Source organism: Hibiscus syriacus, unplaced genomic scaffold (assembly GCF_006381635.1).
Source record: "Hibiscus syriacus cultivar Baekdansim isolate YM2019G1 unplaced genomic scaffold, ASM638163v2 tig00110432_pilon, whole genome shotgun sequence".
In the NCBI taxonomy this organism is placed as follows: domain Eukaryota; kingdom Viridiplantae; phylum Streptophyta; class Magnoliopsida; order Malvales; family Malvaceae; genus Hibiscus; species Hibiscus syriacus.
This window is the reverse complement of record NW_024062735.1, coordinates 90300-95670: the sequence shown is the minus strand read 5'-3', so window position 1 is coordinate 95670 and position 5371 is coordinate 90300. Positions and strand designations below refer to the sequence as shown.

General features: G+C 29.5%; 1 long non-coding RNA gene across 1 annotated transcript; it reads right to left on the bottom strand.

Annotated features, from left to right (window-relative positions):
* Positions 1-1070: 1070 nt before the first annotated feature.
* Positions 1071-3474, bottom strand: LOC120125516. Its single transcript, XR_005516373.1, has 3 exons — positions 3327-3474; positions 2886-3118; positions 1071-1134 (listed from the first exon to the last, which is right to left on the bottom strand). It is a non-coding gene; the product is annotated as an uncharacterized LOC120125516 (long non-coding RNA).
* Between the last annotated feature and the right edge of the window lie 1897 nt (positions 3475-5371).

Below are 5371 nucleotides of genomic sequence, written 5' to 3'. Positions count from 1 at the left end.
TCAACTATTGTAAGTTATGAATTATTTTTTACATTACCTCACCCTTGTTTGTGAGTTGTAGGTTTACGGAACTTTCTTGCTGCGAGATTTCCGTTTGATGCCATTCAATTCTGGAACTTTGGATTGCTTACATTAGGAGAGCCATGTTGAAGCTGCAATTTTGTTGAAAGCCTGAAGAATGAACTCAGTCGCCTCTGTGCAGGTTTTGGGTCTAACTTGGTCCACATCTATGAAAATTATGTAAACGAAGCTTAAAGTCAAGGGCATCCGTCCAATAAGCTATAAACTGTAAGTTCTTATACATGGCGTGTTGGATGTTTAGATAACTTGTCCATAAAATTTAAGCAAAGATATCAGAAAGAATATTGTATAGAAATTAAAACTTTCATTACAAAGTTATTCGATAAATACTACAGGTGAAACCCCAGGGAAGGTTCTTTAAGTTTATTTGGCTATACAAATTTGCTCATTCATAGGCAAAGAACTCTATTCAGCCGAGAGTGTTGTGGATAGGTGTCGGTGGTTCAATCTTTTTTGGTGTCCTCCAAAGCACAAAACGACCCCAAACCAGAACATGATTAAGTCCTTGGCTGCAACCAAGGTTTTGAATTTGAAGTTCCATTCCCCCCATGTTTTAACACACTTCTCGGTTCATGATCAAATATTAGAAGGGAAAATATTTTTAATGACGTAGAAACCTAATTTATGTAACATGTTTCCCCTTTTGTTAATATAATCAATTATTAGGCGAAGAGATCTTTGAGGTTTTTTCTCAATTTTGATAATGAATAAAAGAGAGAAGATAGGATAAAATGATAAGATTTGTCCATATAAATAACTCACTCTCTCTTTACGTAATATTTTCACTTTCACAATATATAATCTTCAGACCAAATTATATCTCATTTGTAAATATAAGCATCTATGTATAAAATCTATTTAAGTACATTTAATATAATATAAATATTATTAAGTTAATAAATATTCTTACTATAAAACGAAGAACGATGAGCAGAGAGTAGAAACATAAATAATATTAGGATCAAATACAAAACAAACTGACATTTCTCTTCGATTTCATCAGACCCAAGCCTTGATGCAGCAGTTGAAGCAGCTGAAGATACCCCTCTTCGTCTGTCAACAAAATCATTAGGCAATTAACGTAAATATATTTACGTGGGACATGCATCAGCATCGATGGATCAGTGCACCAATAGTAATTTAAGAGAGAAAATTCTACAATAAAAACAATTTACTTAAATCAACAACAGAATACTGTCCACAATAATAATAGAGATAATATTAGTCTGTAACTGAGCACAAGTTGTCAAAATATTTTTCCCCATTCTTTCCCTTTGAAAAGGAATAAATTCATTGTAACAGAGAATAAGCCAAAGTGTCCACCGCCATGGAACATAAACTACATCATAGCAAAACAATACTTCACGTGCACACCTTGTACTATCCATAATTATGAACGGATGTAGTATTTTATGTTAGTAAAATTTTTCTAAAATTTTAAGAAAGATAAATTTATATAATTAAAAAACAAAAAAATATTATCAATAAAATATCTAAAATATATGATAATTTGAAATTTCCAAGGGAATGATTTTTTCGACTATCATCTTGATACATCCTGCGTGTGACCTAGAGAAATTGTGTAACATGGGTAATCATCTGACTCAATTTAACATAGTGACAATGTCATGTGATTCGGCAGGAACCAGATCTGGGATGAGTTAATCCAATTTGCATGATGTTTCAATGAAAGGTTATGGGGTTTTATCGAGGGCCAAGCTATATGAAAACGATTAAAAGCTACCCACTTTGCTAGCATAACAAAGAGAAAAAATGATCGAACTAAGCAACTTTCCCCAGCACATGCATATGCCACCAAAGTCTACAGCTTTATATTCTTTTTCTTATGACACTGTCCTCCTTATTTAAAGCTACCTACCAAAACTAGATTTAAGCTATATTTAGAATTCGTTGTAAGATAAACGTTCATGAAAAGATAAGTATACTTGATGAATGCAATTTTCTTTTGACATTTGCCATTTGTAATTTGGACGAAATTACTAGATTAACTTACTCCTAAGTTATATTAGAGGATCTGTCTAGGGTGAGTATTCATGTTGAGTAAACAATTTGCGTTAACCGAATTATGACTACTATTTTATCATATAATTTTTTAAAAGACTTTTTTAGTTGAGTTTATAAAATTCGAATAGAATGGATTATACTAATTTGAGTTTTTGTTCAAATCCAAATATAATTAATTATTGGTTTATTCTAATTCAAATGAAGACGAAAAAAAATTGATTTGAATGGTTAAATAGCTAAGAATTTTTAAAAATTGATTTAAAATACTATAAACATGTATATTTTTTCATATTTTTTCACATATAATAGCTAAGAATTTTCACATAACTAAATGGTTGTTCCTTGTTCCCATATGTAATGGGGTAAGGGGAGGTAAGATAATAGGCTGCCCCCAACACCAGGTTGAGAGCAACTTCCGTAGAATACTCCGAATTATGAAATGCCCTCCGTGAGACTCGATCTCACGACCTCAAGGTTAAGAACCTGTGCTCTACCAACTGAGCTGGATAGTCATCTCTTTCACATAACTAAACTTCATTTTAAATTTTTATTTTTTAATTATTCAAACTCGGCTCGAACTCTAAACTAATAATTTTATTTGATTCAAACTCAAAATTCGAATAAAAATTAATTTGTATATAATTCAATTTAAATAGCTAATAATTTAAAAAAATTGAGTTGAATCGAGTTTTACTCGCTCGTAAATCCTTCAAATGTTTTATTATACGAAGAAAAGGTAATACAAAATGCAGTTGGGAAGTTAGTGGTTGGAATCTTACAGTAGGGGTGTGATGGTTTGAGGAGGGTAATGGTGAGGATCATGGGCGGTAGGGCAGCGGTGGCAGTGGGGTTAATAAATTCTTCTTCGTTTCCAAGACTGGCTCTTGAAACTTCCCTCTTGTTTTGCTTCCTCGTTTCCCTTATCTTTTGAGAAGTCAAGCGAGTAATCCGGCACCTGCCCTTTCTGCTCCCAGTCCCCAAATTGTGGCACTGATAGCCATGCTCCATTTTTCTAATTCAAGTTTAACCCAAATCAATTCAACTTTAATTCATGACAACTAGTTTTTCTTAACAAGGAAGCGCTTCACTAAAAATATATAAATTAATAAAACACAGAATATATATATATATATATATATAATATATTATAAGAGAAACTAGATAAAAAATGTATCGAGAAATTATAGAAATTTTCCCAGAAAAAAGGGAAAAGGACTCACCTCCTTACGATCTTCCATGCTTGACACCAAAAAATGAAAAAACAAAGCTGATTTTCCCGAAGTTGTAGAAATTTAAATTGCGGGATTGATTGAGCTCTCACAGCAGACTTCTTAGAAAGCCACCGAATTGGAATTTTCTTTATGGAAAACACTAACCTGCACGTAATGAATTCATCAAGTCTGTCTTTTATACATGGATATACGTTTCAGTTCTCAATAATAGACTTCACTTTTTATTGAAATTACATGGAATGCCACTCTTTCGGTCAAGCTTTTACCGACCATGCTTTTAGCTTTTGCTTGCTCGTTTGTTTTTTCGCAAGTTATTGCCTTATTTTTTTAAATTGTTACATGTCCTAACTAAACAAAACAAATGGGAGATAATCAACACTTATAATGTTGTTTATGTTTTATTTATGATGAAAATTTATATTACAGTAAATTTTGATGATTATTCTTTTTAATTTGGTGAGGAATTGTGATTGATAATTTTATTAAGAAATCAGATAGGATCAAATAAATTGAATATATGGTGAACAATCGCCAAGAAAAAATATACGAAGGAAGTCAAAAAAAACAATTCATTTATACATTTTTTCTCTTAACGGTTGTTAATCGAGAAACAAAAAGTAAAATCTTCTATACATTTCTCTCTTTTAACAATTATTTACCGTTATATTCGGTTTATTTATCCTTTCCTATCTCTTTACAAAATTATCGATCACGACTCTTTACTCAAATTAAAAAAATCAACCATCAAATCTGTTATAATATAACATTCCACAATTTTTGATTTATTGACGATTTATTAAGATCTTTTTTCATGATATAAACTTCAATATGAAGACTGGAACAGTTGATCAATCAATTTAGCTTTTATCAGTAAAAAATAAATAATTCTTAAGATTATCATATTGAATTAAATTAAATTTTAAAAAATATACTAAATCAGAATTGAAGTAAATAAATAAATAAATATTTAAACGGCCCACTAAGTAGCATCAACAAGTTGATTTGGATCATTTAAGATAAATTTGAAAATTGGAAGTCTGATATAAATAAGTGCAGTTAGGGACAATCAAGTTGAAGAAAGTCAATATGGGTACCTTCTTGTAGGGAAGAAAAAGTATTCGGCACATAGTAACACAACCTTATAAAAAATCTGAAAACTCATAATTTCCAATATGTTTCCTACCTTCTTGTATTCAATGAAAGATTCGTTAGGAGTTCCTTCAAAAAAAAAAAAAAAAAAATTCGTTAGGAGAAACTTCAGACGAAACAAATTGGCCCTACGCTATCATTTAATATAAGTTTAAAGATTATTCGCTCAAATTATTGATTATATTCTTGTTTTCAAATCATTATAATTAATGTTTAATAAATTGTTTTTATAAGTTAATTTAAGTTATTATATCTTATGTATTTGTTTATAAAATATCAGGGTAAACTATACACTTAGTACATAACTATTACTTTTGTTTCATTTTTGTACCCAAATTTTAATTTTTTAAATCATACATAATGTTTAGTTTAAGTTTCATTTTAGTATCATGCCATTAAAAACTTAACAGAACTGCTTACGTGATATTTTTATTTTATTTAATGATGACGTGACATCATCTTATAATGACATATCAACATTAATGTTAAGTTTTTAATGATAAGTATCAAATAAAATATGAACTAAACTTTAGGTATATTTTGAAAAACATAAAATTTAGGTATCAAAATGAAACAAAAGTATAGTTTAGGCATTGAACATGTAGTTTACCCAATAATTAACCAAAGAAAAAGCAGCGGACGAAAAAGTAGCCGCCCATTAAAATTAATAATAGTTTTATAAGAGCATAAATCATAAAATATTCTTAATTTGTTACATTTAATTAACAATCTTAATTAAGTTGAATTAGTTTTTAAATTCGATATTTTAATTAAATTAATCATTAAATTATTTTTGAGGTCAATTAAACTTGTAAACTTGATAATCTAACCAAATAAATCCTAGATTTAATAAATCATTACAAAATATCCAAGACTAATTTGAC